General features: G+C 23.6%; 1 pseudogene; it reads left to right on the top strand.

The window, feature by feature from the left end:
* The first annotated feature begins 1295 nt into the window (after positions 1-1295).
* Positions 1296-27559, top strand: LOC124931942 (annotated as a pseudogene).
* The last annotated feature ends 63 nt before the right edge of the window (positions 27560-27622 follow it).

Here is a 27622-nt window from a genome sequence, read left to right as displayed (position 1 = left end):
AATAATGTCAAAGAAATATTAGACAGAGCAAAAAATAAATTAAACGGACAATTTTTTTTAAATGTTTCACAAGTATGTTAAATGGGCCAAAACGTGTTAAACATGTCAAAAACGTATAAAACGTGTCAAAATGTGTCAAAAGTGTCAAGACATGTTAAATGTGTCGTTAAACATGTCAAAACATGTTAAATGTGCCAAAAATGTGAAAACGTGTTAAATGTGCCAAAAACGTGTTTAATTTGCTAAAAATATGTTAAACGTGCCAAAAATGTGTTGAACTTGTCAAAACGTGTTGAACGTGCCAAAACGTGTTGAACGTGCCAAAACGTGTTAAACATGTTAAAAATGTATTAAAAGTGCAAAAAAATGTGTAAAACTTGTGAAAATGTGTTAAATATGCCAAAAATATGTTTAAACGTGTCAAAAACATGAAAAACATGTTAAACGTGTGAAAATGTGTTTTCATTGTGAAAACGTGTTAAATATGTCAAAAACGTGAAAAACGTGTAAAAACGTGTTAAACATGTCAAAATGTGTTAAACGTGTCAAAAACGTGAAAATAAATTTAAAAAATTAATATTTTGAACCAATATTTTATTTTTGAATTTAGGAAGTTAAAATATCGAACCAATATTTTTATTTTTAATATATTAAGTTAACATGTTGAATTGATTTTCAATGAAAATCGAAACTTAAAAAAAATTTGACCTTGAGATATCTTAATTAGTTTTGTCAAATTAATATTTAAAAAAATTAAATAATATATATTAAAATTACTTTTATAATATTTTATTTTATAAACATAGAAAATTGAGATTGAATTATAATTATATAATTTTTCAAAATATAGGAATTGAGATAAATTACAATTCTATATTTTATTATTATTATTTTTTATTATATATAAAAATAAAATTATACATATATATATATATATATATTAAATTATTAATATTATGTAACTTAATCTAAAAAATTAAAAAATTAAAATTATAATAAAAACTCATATAACATTTTATATTTAATTATATATATATATATTAAATTTAAATATTTTAAAAACATTGATATATAATAATAATAATAAAATGTTTTTGAGATCTAAGAAAAGATATTATAAAGATTCTCCATCAACAGAAAATTCAAAAAAAACCAAAATAATTCAAAAAAAAATCTTAACAGAAAATTTCGTAAATCTTAATCTAAACCTAAAAGCAACAAATAAGCAAAACCTAAATCTTAAGTAAATCTATAAAAACTATCTATAAGATATCTCTCTCACCCGTATATAAGCCCGTCTTCATTGGAATCGATTGACAAACAAATTTCCGACCGATTAAGTTGTGCCTGGCAACCAAATGCCGACCTCCATGTCTATTCCTCTTCTCCATCATCATTGCGGCGTTGGGGTTTGGTGGACTTCCGCAGTCGCGCTGTCTTTAGGGATGGTGGCTTATCGGCGCTGTCCTGGAGGATTCCCATCCGCGAGCCATAAGAAACAGTCGGTCTGCAAGGGGCGTCGGATTCTTGAAGTCCGCTAATCAGGTTATCTCATTCCTTTCTTTCCGATTACATTTGGACACAGATCTCGATCGATGATTTGATTAGAAAAATTGCTTATCAAATTCCTGTTTTGGATTCTTGGGTTAAGAGGATTAATCGATCGATCGAGCATCATCATGATGAAGCAAAGAAGATTCATAATCTTTTTCTTCATCATGTTTTTGTTTTTGTGTTATGGTAGCAGAAATGGGAGTACTGAATCATCGTCGCCCTCGCCCTCGCCCCAAAATATGACGATTCCGGCAGTTATAGCCTTTGGAGATTCCATTGTTGAAAACGGAAACAACAACAATCTCACAACTTTAGTCAAATGTAACTTCCCTCCCTATGGCACCGATTTCATCCATCAAATTCCCACAGGAAGGTTTTCCAACGGCAAGACTCCCGCTGACTTAATAGGTACGAAGAGTACTTAATCATTTCTTAATTTTTTTTAATTTAACTCTTTTTTACAAAAACTTGTGCATGATCATATTAAATGTGACCCAAGGGTAGAGATTTGTGCGGATCTTCATATGATGTTTTGTGGATTAATGTTTCATTTGATCTCTGTTGTTTTCATACTTTTTTCAGTTTTTTATATAGATTTGTTTGAAATGGTTTTTGTGGGGTTAATTTTTACCATATCAATCAAATGAAATGGTTTGTCATTTTAAATTAATAACATTCTGCATGATTTTGCAGCTGAGAAGCTGGGAATCAAAGAGTTACTTCCAGCTTACTTAGATCCAACCTTGCTCGATAATGATCTCCCAACCGGAGTGACATTTGCGTCTGGCTCCTCCGGCTACGATCCTCAAACGTCTCAAATAGCGGTACACATATTTAATGTTAATTTGATTGATTATGATTTGATTTAATTTTTGTATTTGGACGATGAATTAGTCTGTGATAACCAATGATGCAACAATTGGAGTTATTCAAAGAATACTTGAGAAAAATTAAAGGATTAGTAGGAGAGGAAAGAAGCAGTTTTATCTTGAGCAATAGCCTCTTTCTCGTGGTGGCTGGCTCCGACGATCTAACCAATAATTATTTCACCTTTCGCTTAAGAGAGGCTCAATATGACATCAACTCTTATACCGATCTCATGCTACCGATTTCATTAAGGTGGTCTTTTCTTTAATTATAATTCAATAATTTCCTTCATCCTACAAACTACTTACAATTTAGTTATATATTTTAATTTAGGGACTCTACGAATTGGGCGCTCGCAAGATTGCGGTTTTCAACGTGCCACCAATAGGGTGCCTTCCATCTCAAAGGACTCTAGGTGGGGTGGACTATTAAGGGTGTGTGCTTCACATTTATGGATCGCTTCCATCCATATACTATTTTGGTTCGTTCTTTTATTCTCTTCTTTTTTAGGTTTGTATTGTTTTATATGCTTTTACTCGTTAGTCTGTGTTTGATTGTCTTCAGTTTCTTTGTTTACTTTCTTTGTTTACTGTTGTTGTAAGTTTGGAAAATGACGTTAAATACTGTATTCACATGGAACCGTGGCCCACGACCAACAAATTTTATTTTTCAAAATCCTCAATTACTAATAATATCATGATAATAATGATATGATACCCTAAAATTGAATCGATTCTAGTACTGTTATCGGCGACATCTATACATTCAAAAGAGAATATTAATTTGGGAAAAGCAAAAAGAGATAGCAGATATAATCTAATTTGTATTTCTTCTCTAATCTTGAGATCAAAACACTCTGTTTTTCATTATATTAGGATCATTCATAATATATATTTTTCAGACAAGACAATCTGAAGTATAATTTTGAAGAGCACTTTTCATCATTTGAAGTATAATTTTGTGGTCAAAGCAGGCTTAGGGAGATCTTTCTTAAAAAAGACAATCTTATCCAATTGTTAGATGAAAATGATGAGGAAGATGAATAACTTGTGCCCACATTCATTCCTGATGTTGGTAAGTTTTTGCTTGCTAAAGCTGAATACATATGTTAAAATGGTCTTATCTTCTTATAATTTATTTTGTAATGATATACTTTACAGCTAAGGTAGAGGCTGCAAAACCCATTGCAACCAATGCTAAAACTATTGCCAAACCTGAAACATCTTCCAAGCAAAAGGTGAGCATTGTTGAGCCAAAAAAGGATAGCTCTGATGAATCTGATGAGGTAATTCATGTTTTATTGTTATTCAGATAATGTAAAAACTTTGAAGAAGGTTCTAATAGCCTATTTAATTCGTGGTTGTTGATTTAGGATATGGAGGGTGATTCTGATGACTCTGATGATGAAGAGGAAACCCCAACTCCCAAGAAGGTATCTTTTATTTTACTTTTTCTTTTCGGTTGCCAAATGTTTTTTTCGGGTCTGCTCTAATATGTTGACAATGTTTTCTATTGAAGCCTATTATTTATAAGAAGAGAGCCAATGATTCAGTTTCAAAGACTCCTGTTCAAGCTAAAAAGGCTAAGGTTGATACCACCCTTCAAAAAAATGAATGGTAAGCAAATTGGGTTTCAAAAAATCAATTTTTTCATTACATATCGACACAATTATGGATTGTTTTTGGATGATGCAAATATTATAAATTTCAGATGGGAAAAAGGTAGCTCATGTAGCTACTCATCCTGTAAAGCAAGCAAGAAAAACTCAAGTAGAAAACGTACAACAAAGCCGAAAATCTGATGCCAAAATCACTTGCAAATCCTGCACAAGTATGCTTACTTCTAAATGAATATGTTTTTGAATTTGCCACTTCGTTGTAACCTTTTGCATTATAAAATCTATTTGTAAATAATTTTTAATTTTTAATTAAAGTTTTTTTTTTTTTAAATATTCTTATAATGTTTATAAATAATTTTAAATTTTCAATTAAAGTTTTTTTTTAAAATATTTTATAATGTTTTTAAATAATTTTTAATTTTCAATTAAAATTATATTAAAACATTAATTCATAAAAACACTTTTATATTTTTATAAAATTAATTTTTCTTTTATTAAATTTATTAAAATTACATTTTTTTCTATTTAATCAAATATAATTTTAATTAATTTTAAATTTCGTATTAAACTGATTTTCATTAAATTTGAATATGTATTAAGTTTTTTAAAAATCATATTTTGAATTATATTTTGTTTAGTTTTTTACTTATATATTTATTATATTATATAAGAATATTATATATTTTAAAAATATTCTTATAATATTTATAATTAATTTTTAATTTTTAATTAAACTTATATTTATTATTAATTCATAAACAAATTTTTATATTTTGCATTATTAACAATCATATTAAAATTGCATTTTTTTTATTTAATCTAATATAATTTAAATTTTGTAAACTTACTTTTATAAAATTTAAATTTAGATTAAACTTATTAAAAATATATTTTGTAATAAATTTTATTTAGATTTATATATATATATATATATATATATATATATATATATATATATATATATATATTTTTTATTAAGAATATAACTTATTTTTCTAAATATTTTTATAATGTTTAGAAATAATTTTAAATTAAACTTATGTTTATCACTAATTCATAAAACTAAATTGTATATTTTTATTAAATTTAAATTTTGCATTAGTATTAAATAAAAAAATAATATTTGAGAAAAAATCAGACTTCGAAACACTCTGCCATTTTGTGCTTGACAATGCGAAAAATTCAAGACAACTAAAAGAAGATTTTTCGGAAATCTCAAAGAACATTGTGAAAGTAGAGTTATGAGGAATTTTCGCATTACAATAATAGTGAAGGTTCGAGAATTCATATACCACGTACCGGGTGCAACTATTTAAATAAATTCAGGAAACAATAATCTAGTTGGATGAAGTGTGTGGCTCAAAATGTCTGGTTACGAACTACTAATGAAGATCAAGGTAAGGTTTGCTGTCTAAAATTTTGAGTAAAAATTTGAACATAAAGAGAAAAGAAAATATAATTTTTTTAATTTATAGGGTTCTTCCAAAGAGATTACAGTTGTGATAATGTCATCAAAAAATGTATTGGATCGATTGACAGGTAAAAATTATTGATTGATTATTTTTTCTATAACTAATCAACTGTTACTTATGATCGTAACTTCTACCAAGCCAATAATGATCCTCTAAATTTCTTATTTGAATCGGAGCTTGGTCTTCATCTTCTACCTACTACTACCCATGTCTCATCTTATCTTACTGCCTATAATCTTTTGTCAATAAACTTTGCTGAAGTTATTTCTTGACATTTATGTATTTGATTATCAGGGATCAGAATTGCTTAGAGGGTTTTAGCTCTACTAATTAGAATAGACTAGCAACCGACACCAAACATTCAAGTTATTGACTATATATCGAATGTTAATGGACCTTTGAAAACACAATTGAATGGTAAACTCTCCATATGAAGGCTTCTGTATTCGCTCAAGTTATTTTCTATAAGGTAAAGTAGACCTAATTAAAATTTTAAATTTGTTTTGTGGTTTCTGATTTTGTTCGAATTTGATAAATTGTTTTGATACATTTCTCACAATATTGTTTTACACTTTTGAATATTAGTGTGATGAAAAAAGTGAGTTATTTGTTTCTTGTTGTGTTTCAAGACTGTCCTCATTCAAAGGGTTTTTAGTAAATCTTCTACATCAATTTGCTATTAGTCGTGTGTTAGGATTGACTCAAGGTGACAAACAATACAATATACGTGATCATAGCAAAATGAATCATGGGCTAGACACTTCTTTATCAATAAAAACAAAGAATTCATTAATGCACAGGTTGCGCTCCATATTCTTTATGAAATCTAAATTTTGAAACTATTGATACATTTTCTTTTAGTTTGTACTTTTAGCATACAATCATAATGTGTCATGGTCCATCCAAACTATAATTCTGTCTATGTTTTATATTTTACAATTTTTATGCATTTTCATTATTTGTAAATTCACATGTAATATGTTAATTGTCAGGTAATATTGATGGAGATGTCAAAGCTAGATACCCTCACCTTGAAAGATTCCGTGAATTGGAGGGATATTGGAATAACTCTCAAATTATTTAGAGAGTTGGCACTAAGGCAGTTAATGGTTGGGGCTGACAAATTTGTTCAACACAAAATAAATCATGGTAATCCAAATTCTTTGGTTGTCTTTGGAGAGGCAATCTGGTGCTAGTGGTTGGAATTCTAGATTTGAGCGGGTAGATCAATTTACTGAAATTGAATTATGTAAGCTTAACTTGGTTATGTGATGCTCTCTCTATATTTATAGAGTTTTAATTATTTTACTTTTATCATTCTTTTAGAGTTGTTTCAAAAGCACTAGAAAATCAAAATGCGAAAAACGTGTAAAACATCTAGAGGAAAGAACTAAATCGATCTCTCTATTATTACATTGATATGATTTTTTTATATTCACCTTCTATTGAATTGTTGTAACTTGATGTATTTATTTAGTTCTTTTTTTAATATACAATTATTGATACCTTTATGTTTTGTATGTTAACCATTATTAATCTCAGATTATGAAAGTGAATCAAATGAGAGACATAAATATATCGGATATTGTTGCCATGGAGTAGAGGTGCTTGTTGGTCCATACATGTATAATAATTCTATATATCTTTTTATTGTGTTTATTATATATAATTGTTTGATTAACACTATAAAATATGTTTTAATTACAGGATTCCTTCATTATATATCATCGTTTATGAGCTCAAGTAAGTTATTTTCATCCTACTTAAATTTATATTATCATATTTCTATTATAGAGCATGATAAATTTGTTTTTAAAAGTCATTTTTTAAAACATTATAGATTTTAAAAATTATTAGAATTAGAATTTAAATAATCTATGTTTATTTGAAAATAAATAAACATATATCATATACTAAATTTAACATTATAAATGTTAAAAATATTGTTTGATTTATTAAAATATTATTTTTTATATTAATATAATTTCTATTAAATTTAAAATTTTTCATTAAATATATTTTCATTAATTTAACATTGTATTCAATTTATACAGACATATTTTCTATATAATCTAATATTTTTTAAATTTTACATTTAACTTATTTTTATTAAATTTAAATTTACATTTAACATATTTTGTATTAAATTTTATTTCGTTTTATACTTATATATTTCTTAAGAATATTATTTGTTTTTTAAATATTCTTATTATATTTATATCTAATTTTTATTTTTGAATTAACTTATTTTTATCATTAATTCATAAACAAACTTTTATATTTTACATTAAATATATTTTTTATTAAATTTAAATTTGTATTAAACTTATAAAAATTGCATCTTTTCAATTTAATTTAATATAATTTTATTTTGAATTAAACTTGTTTTTATTAAATTTAATTTTACATTAAATCGATTTAAAACATATTTTGCATTCAATTTTATTTAGTTTTTTTTATATACTTCTTATATTAAAAATAATATTTATTTTTAAATTAATCTTATTATCGTTATAAATAATTTAAATTTTTTACTTAAATTTAAATTTATTATTAATTCATAAATAAATTTTATATTTTACATTAAATATATTTTATTAAATTTAAAGTTGTATTAAACATATTAAAATTTCATTTTTTCTATAAATATAATATAATTTAAATTTATATTTATATAAGCTTTTTATAATTATATTTTGTTTCTTTTTAATATAATATAATTTAAAGTTAATATTTGTATTAAACTTATTAAAAATAAATTTTACATTTTATTTTATTTAGTTTTTTACTTATTTATTTCTTATATTAATAATATTACTTGTTTTTTAAATAATTTTAAATTTTAAATTAAAGTTTTTTTAAAATATTTTATAATTTTTAATTTTCAATTAAAGTTATATTAAAACATTAATTCATAAAAACACTTTTATATTTTTATCAAATTAAATATTTTTTATTAAATTTATTAAACTTATATTTATTATTAATTCATAAACAAAATTTTATATTTTGCATCAGTATTAATTATATTAAAATTGCATTTTTTTTATTTAATCTAATATAATTTAAATTTTGTATTAAACTTACTTTTATAAAATTTAAATTTAGATTAAACATATTAAAAATATATTTTGTAATAAATTTTATTTAGATTTTTACATTTATATATATATATATATATATATATATATATTTCTTATATTAAGAATATTATTTATTCTTAAATATTCTTATTATGTTTATAAATAATTTTGAATTCAACTTATATTTATCATTCATTCATAAACAAATTTTCTATTTTGTATTATACTTATAAATATTATATTATTTCTATTTATTCTAAAATAATTTATATTTTCCATGAAACTTATTTTCATTAAATATACATTGGTATTAAATCTATTAAAAATGTATTTTTGTATTAATGTTTTTTTTTAGTTTTTTACATATATATATATATATATTTTATATTAAGAATATAACTTATTTTTCAAAATATTATTATAATGTTTAGAAATAATTTTAAATTAAACGGTTATCACTAATTCATAAAACTAACTTGTATATTTTGTATATTTTTATTAAATTTAAATTTTGCATTAGTATTAAATAAAAAATCAATATTTGAGAAAAAAAATCAGATTTCGAAACACACTGTCATTTTGTGCTTGATAATGCGAAAAATTCAAGACAACTAAAAGAAGATTTTTCGGGAATCTCCAAGAACATTGTGAAAGTAGAGGTATGAGGAATTTTCGCATTACAATAATAGTGAAGTTTCGAGAATTCATATACCACGTACCGGGTGCAACTATTTAAATAAATTCAGGAAACAATAATCTAGTTGGATCAATACTAAGGTGAAATGTATGGCTCAGAATGTCTGGTTACGAGCTACTAATGAAGATCAAGGTAAAGTTTGCTGTCTAAAATTTTGAGTAAAAATTTGAACATAAAGAGAAAAGAAAATATAATTTTTTTAATTTACAGGATTCTTCCTAAGAGATTACAGTTGTGATAATGTCATCAAAGAATGTATTGGAGGATCGATTCACAGGTAAAAATTATTGATTGATTATTTTTTTCTATAACTAATCAACCGTTACTTCTGATCGTAACTTCTACCAAGCCAATAATGATCCTCTAAATTTCTTATTTGAATCGGAGCTTAGTCATCATCTTCTACCTACTACTATCCATGTCTCATGTTATCTTTCTGTATATAATATTTTATCAATAAACTTTTATGAAGTTATTTCTTGATATTTATGTATTTGATTATCAGGGATCATAATTGCTTAGAGGGTTTTAGCTCTACTGATTAGAATAGACTAGCAACCGACACCAAACACTCACGTTATTTTCTATAAGGTAAAGTAGACCTAATTAAAATTTTAAATTTGTTTTCAAGTTTCTGATTTTGTTCGAATTTGATAAATTGTTTTGATAAATTTCTCATAATATTGTTTTACACTTTTGAATATTAGTGTGATGAAAAAGTGAGTTATTTGTTTCTTGTTGTGTTTCAGGACTGTCCTCATTCAAAGGGTTTTTAGTAAATCTTCTAAATCAATTTGCTATTAATAGTGCTCCTTTTCATCATTTTCTTTTAGGATTGGCACAAGATGACAAACAATACAGTATACGTGATCATAGCAAAATAAATCATGGGCTAGACACTTCTTTATCAATAAAAGCAAAGAATTCATTAATGCACAGGTTGCGCTCCATATTCTTTATGAAATCTAAATTTTGAAACTATTGATACATTTCCTTTTAGTTTCTACTTTTAGCATACAAGCATAATGTGTCATGCATGGTCCATCCAAACTATAGTTATGTCTATGTTTTATATTTTATAATTTCTATGCATTTTCATTATTTATAAATTCACATGTTGTAAGTTAATTGTCATGTAATATTGATGGAGATATCAAAGCTAGATACCCTTACCTTAAGAGATTCCGTGAATTGGAGAGATATTGGAATAACTCTCAAATTATTTAGAGAGTTGGCCCTAAGGCAGTTAATGGTTGGGCTGATTTGTTCAACACAAAATAGATCATAGTAATCCAAATTCTTTGGTTGTCTTTGGAGAGGCAATCTGGTGCTAGTGGTTGGACTTCTGGATTTGAGCGGGTAGATCAATTTACTGAAATTGAATGATGTAAGTTTAACTTGGTTATGTGATGCTCTCTATATTTATAGAGTTTTAATTATTTTACATTTATCATTCTTTTGGAGTTATTTCAAAAGCACTAGAAAATCAAAATGCGAAAAACGTGTAAAACATCTAGAGAAAAGAACTAAACCGATCTCTCTATTATTACATTGATATGATTTTTGTTATACTCACATTCTATTGAATTGTTGTAACTTAATTTATTTATTTTGTTCTTTTTTTAATATACAACTATTGATACCTTTATGTTTTGTATGTTAACCATTATTAATCTCATATTATGAAAGTGAATCAAATGAGAGACATAAATATATCGGATATTGCTGTCATGGAGTAGAGGCGCTTGTTGGTCCATACATATATAATAATTCTATTTGTCTTTTAATTGTGTTTATTATATATAATTGTTGATTAACGCTATAAAATATGTTTTAATTGCATGATTCCTTCATTATATATCACCGTTTTATGAGTTTTATGAGCTTAAGTAAGTTATTTTCATCCTACTTAAATTTATATTATCATATTTCTATTTTAGAGCATGATAAATTTATTTTTGAAAGTCATTTTTTTTAAAGCATTATAGATTTCAAAAATTATTAGAATTTGAATTTAAATAATCTATGTTTATTTGAAAATAAATAAATATATCATATACTAAATTTAACTTTGTAAATGTTAAAAATATTATTTTATTTATTAAAATATTATTTTTTATATTAATATAATTTCTATTAAATTTAAAATTTTCATTAATTTAACTTTTTATTCAACTTATACAGACATATTTTCTATACAATCTAATATTTTTTTAAATTTTGCATTTAACTTACTTTTATTAAATTTAAATTTATATTTAACATATTTTGTATTAAATTTCATTTCGTTTTATATTTATATATTTCTTAAGAATATTATTTTTTTTTTAAATATTCTTATTATATTTATAACTAATTTTGATTTTTGAATTAACTTATTTTTATCATTAATTCATAAACAAACTTTTATATTTTACATTAAATATATTTTTCATTAAATTTAAATTTGTATTAAACTTATAAAAATTGCACCTTTTCAATTTAATTTAATATAATTTTATTTTGAATTAAACTTATTTTAATTAAATTTAATTTTACATTAAATCTATTTGAAACATATTTTGCATTCAATTTTATTTAGTTTTTTTATATACTTCTTATATTAAAAATAATATTTATTTTTAAATTAATCTTATTATCGCTATAAATAATTTAAATTTTTTACTTAAATTTAAATTTATTATTAATTCATAAATAAATTTTATATTTTATATTAAATATTTTTTATTAAATTTAAAGTTGTATTAAACATATTAAAATTGCATTTTTTCTATAAATATAAAATAATTTAAATTTATATATATATATAAGCTTTTTATAATTATAATTTTTTCTTTTTAATATAATATAATTTAAATTTAATATTTGTATTAAACTTATTAAAAATAAATTTTACATTTTATTTTATTTAGTTTTTTACTTATTTATTTCTTATATTAAGAATATTACTTGTTTTTTAAATATTCTTATAATGTTTATAAATAATTTTAAATTTTAAATTAAAGTTTTTTTAAAATATTTTATAATGTTTATAACTAATTTTTAATTTTCAATTAAAGTTATATTAAAACATTAATTCATAAAAACACTTTTATATTTTTATAAAATTAAAATTTTTTAATTAAATTTATTAAAATTATATATTTTTTCTACGTAATAAAATATAATTTAAATTTAAATTTTGTATTAAACTGATTTTCATTAAATTTGAATTTGTATTAAAATTTTTAAAAAATATATTTTGAATTATATTTTGTTTAGTTTTTTACTAATATATTTATTATATTATATAAAAATATTATTTATTTTAAAAATAATCTTATATTATTTAAAAATAATTTTTAACTTTTAATTAAACTTATATTTATTATTAATTCATAAACCAAATTTTTATATTTTGCATTAGTATTAATTATAATAAAATTGCATTTTTTTGTTTAATCTAATATAATTTAAATTTTGTATTAAACTTACTTTTATGAAATTTAAATTTAGATTAAACATATTAAAAATTTATTTTGTAATAAATTTTATTTAGATTTTTACATATATATATATATATATATATATATATATATATATATATATATATATATATTTCTTATATTAAGAATATTATTCATTCTTAAATATTCTTATTATGTTTATAAATAATTTTGAATTCAACTTATATTTATCATTTATTCAAAAACAAATTTTTCTATTTTGTATTATACTTATAAATATTGTATTATTTCTATTTATTCTAAAATAATTTATATTTTCCATGAAACCAATTTTCATTAAATTTAAATTTGTATTAAATCTATTAAAAACGTATTTTTGTATTAATGTTTTTTTAGTTTTATATATATATATATATATATATATATATATTATATTAAGAATATAACTTATTTTTCTAAATATTATTATAATGTTTAGAAATAATTTAAAATTAAACTTATGTTTATCACTAATTCATAAAACTAACTTGATTATTTTGTATATTTTTATTAAATTTAAATTTTGCATTAGTATTTAATAAAAAAATTAATATTTGAGAAAAAATCAGATTTCGAAACACATTGCCATTTTGTGCTTGATAATGCGAAAAATTCAAGACAACTAAAAGAAGATTTTTCGGAAATCTCCAAGAACATTGTGAAAGTACAGGTATAAGGAATTTTTGCATTACAATAATAGTGAAGGTTCGAGAATTCATATACCACGTACCGAGTGCAACTATTTAAATAAATTCAAGAAACAATAATCTAGTTGGATCAATACTAAGGTGAAGTGTGTGGCTCATAATGTCTGGTTACGAACTACTAATGAAGATCAAGGTAAAGTTTGTTGTCTAAAATTTTGAGTAAAAATTTAAACATAAAGAGAAAAGAAAATATAATTTTTTTAATTTACAGGGTTCTTCCAAAGAGATTACAGCTGTGATAATGTCATCAAAGATTGTATTGGATCGATTGACAGGTAAAAATTATTGATTGATTATTTTTTTCTATAACTAATCAACCGTTACTTTTGATTGTAACTTCTACCAAGCCAATAATGATCCTCTTAATTTCTTATTTGAATCAGAGCTTTGTCATCATCTTCTACCTACTACTACCCATGTCTCATCTTATCTTTCTGTCAATAAACTTTTCTGAAGTTATTTCTTGACATTTATGTATTTGATTATTAGGGATCAGAATTGCTTAGAGGGTTTTAGCTCTACTGATTAGAATAGACTAGCAACCGACACCAAACATTCAAGTTATTGGATATATATCGAATGTTAATGGACCTTTGAAAACACAATTGAATGGTAAACTCTCCATATGAAGGCTTCTGTATTCGCTCAAGTTATTTTCTATAAGGTAAAGTAGACCTAATTAAAATTTTAAATTTGTTTTCAAGTTTCTGATTTTGTTCGAATTTGATAAATTGTTTTGATACATTTCTCACAATATTGTTTTACACTTTTGAATCTTAGTGTGATGAAAAAGTGAGTTATTTGTTGCTTGTTGCATTTCAGGACTGTCCTCATTCAAAGGGTTTTTAGTAAATCTTCTACATCAATATGCTATTAGCAGTGTGTTCCTTTTCATCATTTGCCTCTTCTAGTTTTAAGATTGGCACAAGGTGACAAACAATACAGTATACGTGATCATAGCAAAATGATGAATCATGGGCTAGACACTTCTTTATCAATAAAAGCAAAGAATTTATTAATGCATAGGTTGCGCTCCATATTCTTTAAGAAATCTAAATTTTGAAACTATTGATACATTTCCTTTTAGTTTCTACTTTTAGCATACAAGCATAATGTGTCATGGTCCATCCAAACTATAGTTTTGTCTATGTTTTATATTTTACAATTTTTATGCATTTTCATTATTTGTAAATTCACATGTAGTATGTTAATTGTCAGGTAATATTGAAGGAGATGTCAAAGCTAGATACCCTCACCTTGAGAGATTCCGTGAATTGGAGGGATATTGGAATAACTCTCAAATTATTTAGAGAGTTGGCCTAAGGCAGTTAATGGTTGGACTGACAAATTTGTTCAACATAAAATAGATCATGGTAATCCAAATTCTTTGGTTGTCTTTGGAGAGGCAATCTGGTGCTAGTGGTTGGACTTCTGGATTTGAGCGGGTAGATCAATTTACTGAAATTGAATGATGTAAGCTTAACTTGGTTATGTGATGCTCTCTCTATATTTATAGAGTTTTAATTATTTTACTTTTATCATTCTTTTGGAGTTGTTTCAAAAGCACTAGAAAATAAAAATGCGAAAAACATGTAAAACATCTAGAGGAAAGAACTAAAATATTATTACATTGATATGATTTTTTTTATACTCACATTTTATTGAATTGTTGTAACTTGATGTATTTATTTAGTACTTTTTTTAATATACAACTATTGATACCTTTATGTTTAGTATGTTAACCATTATTAATCTAATAATCTCAGATTATGAAAGTGAAGCAAATGAGAGACATAAATATATCGGATATTGCTGCCATGGAGTAGAGGCGCTTGTTGGTCCATAAATGTATAATAATCCTATTTATCTTTTTATTGTTTTTATTATATATAACTGTTTGTTTAACACTATAAAATATGTTTTAATTGTAGGATTCCTTCCTTATATATCACCGTTTATGAGCTCAAGTAAGTTATTTTCATCCTACTTAAATTTATATTATCATATTTCTATTTTAGAGCATGATAAATTTGATTTTAAAAGTATTTTTTTTAAAGCATTATAGATTTTAAAAATTATTAGAATTTGAATTTAAATAATCTATGTTTATTTGAAAATAAATAAACATATATCATATACTAAATTTAACTTTGTAAATGTTAAAAATATTATTTTTATATTAATATAATTTTTATTAAATTTAAAATTTTCATTAAATATATTTTCATTAATTTAACTTTGTATTCAACTTATACAGACATGTTTTCTATATAATCTAATATTTTTAAAATTTTTCATTTAACTTATTTTTATTAAATTTAAATTTATATTTAACATATTTTGTATTAAATTTTATTTCGTTTTATACTTATATATTTCTTAAGAATATTATTTGTTTTTTAAATATTCTTATTATATTTATAACTAATTTTCATTTTTGAATTAACTTATTTTTATCATTAATTCATAAACAAACTTTTATATTTTACATTAAATATATTTTTCATTAAATTTAAATTTGTATTAAACTTATAAAAATTGCTTCTTTTCAATTTAATTTAATATAATTTTATTTTAAATTAAACTTATTTTTATTAAATTTAATTTTACATTAAATCTATTTAAAACATATTTTGCATTCAATTTTATTTAGTTTTTTTATATACTTCTTATATTAAAAATAATATTTATTTTTAAATTAATCTTATTATCACTATAAATAATTTAAATTATTTTCCTTAAATTTAAATTTATTATTAATTCATAAATAAATTTTATATTTTACATTAAATATATTTTATTAAATTTAAAGTTGTATTAATCAAATTAAAATTGCATTTTTTCTATAAATATAATATAATTTATATTTATATTTATATAAGCTTTTTATAATTATATTTTTTTTCTTTTTAATATAATATAATTTAAATTTAATATTTGTATTAAACTTATATTTATTATTAATTCATACACAAATTTTTATATTTTGCATTAGTATTAATTATATTAAAATTGCATATTTTTTTTAATCTAATATAATTTAAATTTTGTATTAAACTTACTATTATAAAATTTAAATTTAGATTAAACATATTAAAAATATATTTTGAAATAAATTTTATTTAGATTTTGACATATATATATATATATATATTTCTTATATGAAGAATATTATTTATTCTTAATTTTGAATTCAACTTATATTTATCATCATTCAAAAACAAATTTTTCTATGTTGTATTATACTTATAAATATTGTATTATTTCTATTTATTCTAAAATAATTTATATTTTCCATGAAACTTATTTTCATTCAATTTAAATTTGTATTAAATCTTTTATGTATTAATGTTTTTTTAGTTTTTTTATATATATATATATATATATATATATTTTATATTAAGAATATAACTTATTTTTCTAAATATTATTATAATGTTTAGAAATAATTTAAAATTAAACTTATGTTTATCACTAATTCATAAAACTAACTTGTATATTTTGTATATTTTTATTAAATTTAAATTTTGCATTAGTATTAAATAAAAAATCAATATTTGAGAAAAAATCAGATTTCGAAACACACTGCCATTTTGTGCTTGATAATGCGAAAAATTCAAGACAACTAAAAGATGATTTTTCGGAAATCTCCAAGAACATTGTGAAAGTAGAGTTATGAGGAATTTTTGCATTACAATAATAGTGAAGGTTCGAGAATTCATATACCACGTACCGGGTGAAACTATTTAAATAAATTCAGGAAACAATAATCTGGTTGGTCAATACTAAGGTGATGTGTGTGGCTCAGAATGTCTGGTTACGAACTACTAATGAAGATCAAGGTAAAGTTTGCTGTCTAAAATTTTGAGTAAAAATTTGAACATAAAGAGAAAAGAAAATATATATTTTTTTAATTTACAGGGTTCTTCCAAAGAGATTACAGTTATGATAATGTCATTAAAGAATGTATTGGATCGATTGACAGGTAAAAAACAATTGATTGATTATTTTTTTCTATAACTAATCAACCGTTAATTCTGATCGTAACTTTTCCTAGCCAATAATGATCCTCTAAATTTCTTATTTGAATAGGAGCTTGGTCATCATCTTCTACAAACTACTACCCATGTCTCATCTTATCTTTTGTCTATAATCTTTTATCAATAAACTTTTCTAAAGTTATTTCTTGACATTTATGTATTTGATTATTAGGGATCAGAATTGCTTAGAGGGTTTTAGCTCTACTCATTAGAATAGACTAGCAAACGAAACCAAACATTCAAGTTATTGGCTATATATCGAATGTTAATGGATCTTTGAAAACACAATTGAATGGTAAACTCTCCATATGAAGGCTTCTGTATTCGCTCAAGTTATTTTCTATAAGGTAAAGTAGACCTAATTAAAATTTTAAATTTGTTTTCAAGTTTCTGATTTTGTTCGAATTTGATAAATCGTTTTGATACATTTCTCACAATATTGTTATACAGTTTTGAATATTAGTGTGATGAAAAAGTGAGTTATTTGTTTCTTGTTGTGTTTCAGGACTGTCCTCAATCAAAGGATTTTTAGTAACTCTTCTACATTAATTTGCTATTAGTAGTGTGTTCCTTTTCATCATTTGCCTCATCTAGTCTATACGTGATCATAGCAAAATGAATCATGGGCTAGACACTTCTTTATCAATAAAAGCAAAGAATTCATTAATGCACAGGTTGCGCTCTATATTTTTTATGAAACTATTGATACATTTCCTTTTAGTTTTTACTTTTAGCATACAAGCATAATGTGTCATGTTCCATCCAAACTATATTTCTGTCTATGTTTTATATTTTACAATTTCTATGCATTTTCATTATTTGTAAATTCACGTGTAGTATGTTAATTGTCAGGTAATATTGATGGAGATGTCAAAGCTAGATACCTTCACCTTTGTTGTTTTTGGCACAATTAGAATCCCACATCGGAAGATGATGGGAGTGAAAGAAGTTTCTTAGTATATAAAAGAAATTATATTCACAATTAGAATAAATCCCACATCGGAAGATGATGGGAGTTGGGGAAGTTTCTTAATGTATAAAAGAAACTCTCCCCTCTTTGGTTTATTGCACCCAAATTTGTATATCTTCTTCCTTATTAATTGATAGCCTTAGTGCTCGGAGACGTAGGCAACATTTTGGCCGAACTCCGTTATCAAATTCTGTTAGTGTGTTCATTCTTTTGTTTTCTTCTTTTGTAGTTCTGTCAGGGTTTTTCCCAACAAGTGGTATCAAAGCCGAAGGTTCGTCCTTGACATGGTGGAGTCTTCAAAAAGAGCGTCAACTCCTTCGTCATCCTGGACGAGGACACCGATGTCGAATTTGAAGTTTGCGGTGGAGATCTTTGATGGAACTGGGCATTTCGGCATGTGGCAATGTGAGGTTCTAGATTGTCTTTTTCAGCAGGGTCTAGATGTTGCTATTGAGGTCGGAAAGCCAGATGGTATAGAAGAAAAAGAGTGGAGTATCATGAATCGATTGGCGTGCGGAACAATTCGATCGTGTCTGTCTAGAGAGCAGAAGTATGCTGTGAAGAATGAAATTTCTGCACAGAAACTGTGGCAAGCATTGGAGGATAAGTTTCTGAAGAAGAGTGGTCAGAATAAGCTCCTTATGAAGAAGCGATTGTTCCGGTTTCATTACCAATCAGGTACTATTATGAATGAGCATATAACTAAGTTTAATGAATTAGTAGCAGATCTGTTAAATCTTGACGTTAGGTTTGAGGATGAAGATCTTGCGTTGATGTTGCTATCGTCCCTTCCTATTGAATTTGAACACTTAGAAACAACGTTACTTCATGGGAAGGGAAATGTTTCTCTTGATGCTGTAAGTTCTGCTTTATATAGTCATGAATTGAGAATACAGGATAAAAGGTAAAGAAAAGTAGGTACAGCAGATGAAGCATTGATGGTCAGGGCCATCAGCAGAGCAAATCAAAAGGGAAAGGAAGAAGATCTGAAAGTAGAGTTGTCAAAGATGAATGTGCTTTCTATCGTGAGAAAGGACATTGGAAGATTAATTGCCAAAAGTTGAAGAAGAAAAAGAAAGATTTTGAAGATGCGAATGTTACAGAAAACAAAGGTGATGCAGATTCAGAATACTCTTTATCGATGTCACACACAACATCACATCCTGATGCGTGGATATTGGACTCAGTCTGCACTTATCATATGACACCAGTTCGAAAGTGGTTCTTTGACTTTAAGGAGCTAGATGGTGGAGTTGTTTACATGGGAGATGCTAATACATGTAAAATAAAGGGATAGGTTCAATCAAGCTGAGGAATGATGACGGATCCACCAAAATTATTAGATATGTTCGGTACATACCGAATATGAAAAAGAATCTCATTTCTTTGGGGGCCTTGGAGTCGAAAGGCCTAAATGTGAAATTGGAAAATGGAGTTCTTAGGGTAATATCTGGAACGCTATTGATGTTGAAAGCTATAAGGAAGAGTAATACTTTGTATTACTATCAAGGTAGTACAGTTAATGGGACATCATGTGTATCAACTTCCGGGAGCAGTAAGGAGTTAGAGGCAACAAAGCTATGGCATATGCGATTGGGACATGCTGGTGAGAAATCTATGCAAACTCTTGTCAAGCAAGGATTATTGAAAGGTACAAAAGTTTGTAAGTTAGATTTTTGTGAACATTGTATTCTGGGAAAACAAAAGCGAGTAAAATTTGGCACTGCTATCCATAACACCAAGGGTATTTTGGACTATGTGCACTCAGATGTCTGGGGACCTTCCAAGACTCCTTCTCTTGGAGGTAGACATTATTTTGTTATTTTTATTGATGATTTTTCCAGAAGAGTTTGGGTATTTACTATGAAGAACAAAGATGAAGTGTTTGAGATTTTTCTTAAATGGAAAACTCAAGTTGAAGACGAGACAGGAAGAAAGATCAAAGTTCTCCGGACTGATAACGGTGAAGAATACAAGAATGATCCATTCTAGAAGTTATTCCAAGAGTGTGGCATAGTTCGACACTTCACAGTCAGAAAAACACCACAACAGAATGGAGTATCGGAACGTATGAACATGACATTGGTGGAGAAAGTTCGATGTATGTTGTCTAATGCTGGGTTAGACAGTAAATTTTGGGCAGAAGTTGTCACTGGGTGGCAAGACTCCATTAGAGGTATGGTCTGGAAAACCTGTAACTGATTATGATTCTTTACATATTTTTGGTTCTACTGCATATTATCATGTAGTTGAATCAAAGTTGGATCCACGAGGAAAGAAGGCTCTTTTTATGGGATTTACTACGGCAGTTAAAGAGTATCGCCTCTGGTGTTTGGATGCAAAGAAAACCATTATCAGAAAAGATGTTACTTTTGATGATTATTCAATGTTGAATAAGGTAACACCAGACAAGATTGATTGTACTCCGCAACAGGTGGAGTTTGAGCAGATAAAGATAAGCCCAACTAGAAGTGACTCTTCGACGACAGACGAAGAGTTAAATGTGGAAGAGGTTCTGACCCAGAAACCTTCAGAACAAAGTGAATCAATTGATGTGAATAGGCCAAGACGAGTTATTCAAAAACCAGGTCGGTTTGTTGACATGGCGGCCTATGCACTTCTAGTCCTAGATGATGTTCCATCCACTTTTTCAGATGTCAGTCGAAGTACTGAAAATGGAAAAAGTAGAGGTGTTATGGAAAATGAGATGCAATCTATTCAGAAGAATGAGACATGCAAGTTGACGCATCTACGAAAAGGGAAGAAGACTATTGATGGTAAATGAATCTTTGCTAAGAAAGAAGGATTTTCCGAAAAATTTGATGTTCGCTACAAGGAAAAATTGGTAGCTAAAAAATACGCTCAGAAGGAAGGAGGTGATTATAATGAGGTACTTTCTTCTGTTGTTAAACACTCTTCCATTAGAATTTTGTTGGCCTTGGTAGCGTAGATGAATTTGGAGCTAGCTCAGCCAAATGTGAAGACTGCAGACATACACGGTCATTTGAACGAGAAAATCTACATTTATCAACCATATGGATTCAAAGTTGCTGATAAAGAAAATTGGGTTTGCAAGTTGAACAGATCATTGTACAGGTTGAAGCAATCGTCGAGACAATGGTACAAGCGACTTGATAAGTTTATAATTGAGCACAAGTACACAAGAAGCAGATTCAGTGCATGTGTGTATTTGCGCAAATTGCAAGATGAGTCTTACATCTATCTACTCTTGTACATTGATGATATGTTGATAGCATCAAAGAGCCAATATGAAGTTGACAAATTGAAGGCTCAATTGAGTAAAGAGTTCGAGATGAAAGACATGGGGAAAACAAATCTAATTGTTTAGATTTGGTAAACATCTTCCGCGTTTGAGTCGGCGCTGAAGAGCGCCAATTGGAAGCACTGAAGGTTTATTTTTTAATATTGAAGATTAGTATTTGGATATTGTGCCAAGGTGGAGATTTGTTGTTTTTGGCACAATTAGAATCCCACATCGGAATATGATGAGAGTGAAAGAAGTTTCTTAGTATATAAAAGAAATTATATTCACAATTAGAATAAATCCCACATCGGAAGATGATGGGAGTTGGGGAAGTTTCTTAGTGTATAAAAGAAACTCTCCCTCTTTGGTTTATTGCACCCAAATTTGTAACTCTTCTTCCTTATTAATTGATAACCTTAGTCTTCGGAGACGTAGGCAACATTTTGGACGAACTCCGTTATCAAATTCTGTTAGTGTGTTCATTCTTTTGTTTTCTTATTTTGTGGTTCTGTCAGGGTTTTTCCTAACAACCTTGAGAGATTCCATGAATTGGAGGGATATTGGAATAACTCTCAAATTATTTAGAGAGTTGGCCCTAAGAAAATTAATGGTTGGGCTGAAAAATTTATTCAACACAAAATAGATCATGGTAATCCAAATTCTTTGGTTGTCTTTGGAGAGGAAATCTGGTGCTAGTGGTTGGACTTTTGGATTTGAACGAGCAGATCAATTTACTAAAATTGAATGATGTAAACTTAACTTGGTTATGTGATGCTCTTTCTATATTTTTAGAGTTTTAATTATTTTAATTTTATCATTCTTTTGGAGTTGTTTCAAAAGCACTAGAAAATCAAGATGCAAAAAACGTGTAAAACATCTAAAAGAAAGAACTAAAGTGATCTCTCTATTATTACATTGATATGATTTTTTAATACTCACATTCTATTGAATTGTTGTAACTTGATGTATTTATTTAGTTCCTTTTTTTAATATACAACTATTGACACCTTTATGTTTTGTATGTTAACCATGATTAATCTCAGATCATGAAAGTGAATCAAATGAGAGACGTAAATATATCGGATATTGCTGCCATGGAGTATAAGCGCTTGTTGGTTGTATAATAATTCTATTTATCTTTTTAATGTGTTTATTATATATAATTGTATGATTAACACTATACAATATATTTTGATTGCAGGATTCCTTCATTATATATCACCATTTATGAAATGGTTCAAGTAAGTTATTTTTATCCTACTTAAATTTATATTATCAAATTTCTATTTTAGAGCATGATAAATTTATTTTTAAATGTCATTTTCTTATGCATTATAGATTTTAAAAATTATTAGAATTCGAATTTAAATAATCCATGTTTATTTGAAAATTAATAAACATATATCATATACTAAATTTAACTTTGTAAATGTTAAAATATTATTTGATTTATTAAACTATTATTTTTTATATAAATATAATTTCTTATTAAATTTAAAATTTTCAATAAATATATTTTTATTAAAATTAAATTTGTATTCAACTCATACAAAATGCATGTTTCTATTTAATGTAATATTTTTTAAATTTTGCATTTAACTTACTTTTATTAAATTTTAATTTACATTTAATATATTTTGTATTAAATTTTATTTCGTTTTATACTTATATATTTCATATGAATATTATTTGTTTTTAAATATTCTTATTATATTTATAAATAATTTTAAATTTTGAATTAAACTTATTTTTGTCATTAATTCATAAACAAACTTTTATATTTTACATTAAATATATTTTTCATTAAATTTAAATTTGTATTAAACTTATAAAAATTGCATCTTTTTAATTAAATCTAATATAATTTAATTTTGAATTAAACTTATTTTTATTAAATTTAATTTTACATTAAACCAATTTAAAACATATTTTGCATTCATTTTTTTATATATATATTTCTTCTATTAAAAATAATATTTATTTTTAAATTAATCTTATAATCGCTATAAATAATTTAAAATTTTGACTTAAATTTAAATTTTTTATTAATTCATAAATAAATTTTATAATTTACATTAAATAAATTTAATTACATTTAAATTTGTATATCACATATTAAAATTGTATTTTTTCTATAAATATAATATAGTTTAAATTTATATTTATATTAAATTTTTTATAATTATATTTTTTCTTTTTAATATAATATAATTTAAATTTAATATTTGTATTAAACTTATTAAAAATAAATTTTACATTTTATTTATTTTTTTACTTATTTATTTCTTATATTAAGAATATTACTTGTTTTTTAAATATTCTTATAATGTTTATAAATAATTTTAAATGTTAAATTATTTTTTTTTTTAAATATTTTATATTATTTATAAATAATTTTAAATTTTAAATTAAAGTTATATTAAAACATTAATTCATAAAAACATTTTTATATTTTTATAAAATTAAATTTTCTTTTATTAAATTTATTAATTTTTTTATTTAATTAAATATAAGTTTAATTTATATTAAATATTAATTTTGTATTAAACTGATTTTCATTAAATTTGAATTTGTATTAAATTTTTTAAAAAACATATTTTGAATTATATTTTGTTTAGTTTTTTACTAATATATTTATTATATTATATAAAAATATTATTTATTTTAAAATTATTCTTATAATATTTATAAATAATTTTTAATTAAACTTATATTTATTATTAATTCATAAACAAATTTTTATATTTTGCATTTGTATTAATCATATTAAAATTGTATTTTTTTATTTACTCTAATATAATTAGATGCATGATATAATTTTTAATTTTTTTTTTTATGAATTATAGATTTTAAAAATTATAAGAATTCAAATTAATTTAATTTAGTTTTTAATTTGGTAATAAATAAACTTAAATCTTATCTTTTGTTTTACGGTAAATATTAAAAATATTATTAAAATTTCTATTAGATTTATTAATATCTTATTTTACATTTTAACTATACATTAAATTTTAATTGCAGGATATTATTATAATCCTCGTTCATCATATATTAACGTTTATTAGGTGAAGTAAGTTTCTTTTCACCCTATTTAAATTTTTATTATCATAATTCTATTTTAGATGTATGATATAATTTTATGCATTATTTGTTTAGTTTAATATTCATGAAATAATTTTTATTTTTGTTATGCATTATAGATTTTAAGACTTATAAGAATTCAAATTTAAATAATCCAATTTTTAGTTTAGAAATAAATAAACATATATCTTATTATTAGTTTTAATTTAACTTTGTAAAATGTTGAAAATATTATTAGAATTTGTATTAGATTTAATAAAGTCTTATTTTACATTTTTCTAATTTAATTTTTAAATACATCAAATTTAAACCAAAATTATTACTTTATTTAATTTTATTTTAAACATAATAATTATTATTTTTTTATAAATTTGATTTCTCATTAAATCTAAATATTTTGCATTAAACATATTTTTATTAATTTAAACTTACATTTAACTTATAAAAAAGTACATGTTTTCTATTTAATCTAATATTATATAAATGTTAAACTCACTAGAATTGAAAACATTGTAATCAGATAATTCATTTACGTTTTTAGTTTTTTAGTTTTTACTCAGAATGTTACGACTTCAAAATCATTCTAGGCCTGTCTTGAATGATCTCTTAAACTCGTGGGTTTTTTTTTTTCCATTTTAGGATTTTTTTAATGAAATGACTTTAAGTCGTTTTTCAAAAAAAATATATTATATAAATTTTGCATTTAACTTATTTTTATTAAATTTAAATTTGCATTTAATTTATATATTTTTTAAGAATTATTACTTATATATTTCTTAAAAATATTTTTGTAAATATTCTTATTATTTATTTTTTTTATAAATAATTTTAAATTTTAAATTAAACTTAATTTATCATTAATTCAAAAATAATTTTTCATATTTTGCAAACGTATAAAAAATATTTTTTCAATTTAATTTAATCTAATCTAATTTAAATTTTATATTAAATTTATTTTCATTAAATTTAAATTTGCATTAAAACTATTTAAAACATATTTTACATTTAATATTTATTTAGATTTACTTATATATATATATATTATATTAAAAAAAATAATAATTTTTTTAAATTATCTTATAATGTTAATAAATAATTTAAATTATTTACTAAAGTTAAATTTATTATTAATTCATAAATAAATTTTATATTTTATATTGAATATATTTAATTAAATTTAAATTTGAATTTGAATTAAACTTATAAAAATTTTATATTTCCTATAAATATAATAAAATTAAAATTAGTATTAAATTTTTTATAATTATTTTTTAATAATCAAATATAATTTAAATTTTTATATAATATTTTTTTAAGTATTCTTATAATATTTATAAATAGCTTTAAAATTTTAATTAAACTCATGTTATCATTAATTCATAAACACATTTACATATTTTTACACTAAATGTATTTTCATTAAATTTAAATTACATTAAACTTATTAATATTGCATTTTTTATATTTAATCTAATATAATTTAAATTTTGTATTAAACTTACTTTCATTAAATTTAATTTTGGATCAAGCTTATTATAAACATATTTTTTTTATTAAATTTTAGATTTTTACTTATATATTTCTTATGTTAAGATTAATATTTATTTTTTAAAATAGTCTTACTATTTTTATAAATAGTTTTGAATTAAACTTATATTTATCATTAAATCATAAACAAACTTTTATATTATTTTACATTAAACTTATAAAAATTTCATTATTTCTATTTAATCTAATATAATTTAAATTTTGTAATAAACCTATTTTTATTAAATTTAAATTTGTATTAATTATATTAAACATTTATTTTGCATTAAAGTTTATTTGGTTTTTTTACTTATATATTTATTATATTATTTATTTTTTTAAATATTCTTATTATAAATATAAATAATTTTAAATTAGTCTTATATTTATCACAAATTCATAAACAAAATTGTTTATTTTTATTAAAATTAAATTTTATATTATTATTAAATAATAAACCAATATATGAGAAAATAGACCATAATTCGAACACGCTACCGTTTTGTGCTTCATAATGCGAAAGATTCAAGACAGCTAAAAGGAGATCTTTAGGAAATGTCCTAAATATTTTGTAAGTAGAGGTAGGAGGTATTTTTGCATTACAATAATAGTGAAGGTCCGAGAATGCACCTACCACGTACCAGGTGAAACAATTTAAATAAATACAAGAAACGATAATCTATTTAGATCAATACCAAGATGAAGTGTGTTGCCCGAAATGTCCGGTTACAAACTACTCATGAAGATCAATGTAAGGTTTGTTGTCTAAAATTTTAAGTAAAAATTTGAATAGAAAGATTAAAAGAAAATATAATTTTTTTAAACTTGCAAGATTCTTCCAAATATAGAGATTCTAGTTGTGATAATGTCATCAAAGAATGTATTTGATCGAATTGACAGACACATATTATTAATTGATTGTTTTTCTATGAACTAAGAAATTGTTACTTCTTATATGGTAACTTCTACAAAGTCATTAATGATCCTCTAAATTCCTTATTTGGATCGGAGCTTGGTCATCATCTTCTACCTACTAGTACCAATGCCACATCTCATCTTTTTGTCTATGATTTTTTGTCAATAAATCTTTTTGAAGTTATTTCCTAACATTTATGCATTTGATTATCAGGGATCACAGAATTCCTTGGAGAATTCCTTGGTGGGTTTTAGCTCTACTGATCAGAATAGACTAGCAACCGACACTAAACATTCCAGTTATTGGCTATATATTGAATGTTAATGGACCTTTGAAAACA

This window comes from Impatiens glandulifera, chromosome 1 (assembly GCF_907164915.1).
Source record: "Impatiens glandulifera chromosome 1, dImpGla2.1, whole genome shotgun sequence".
NCBI lineage: Eukaryota > Viridiplantae > Streptophyta > Magnoliopsida > Ericales > Balsaminaceae > Impatiens > Impatiens glandulifera.
This window is presented reverse-complemented; position numbering and strand designations above follow the sequence as displayed.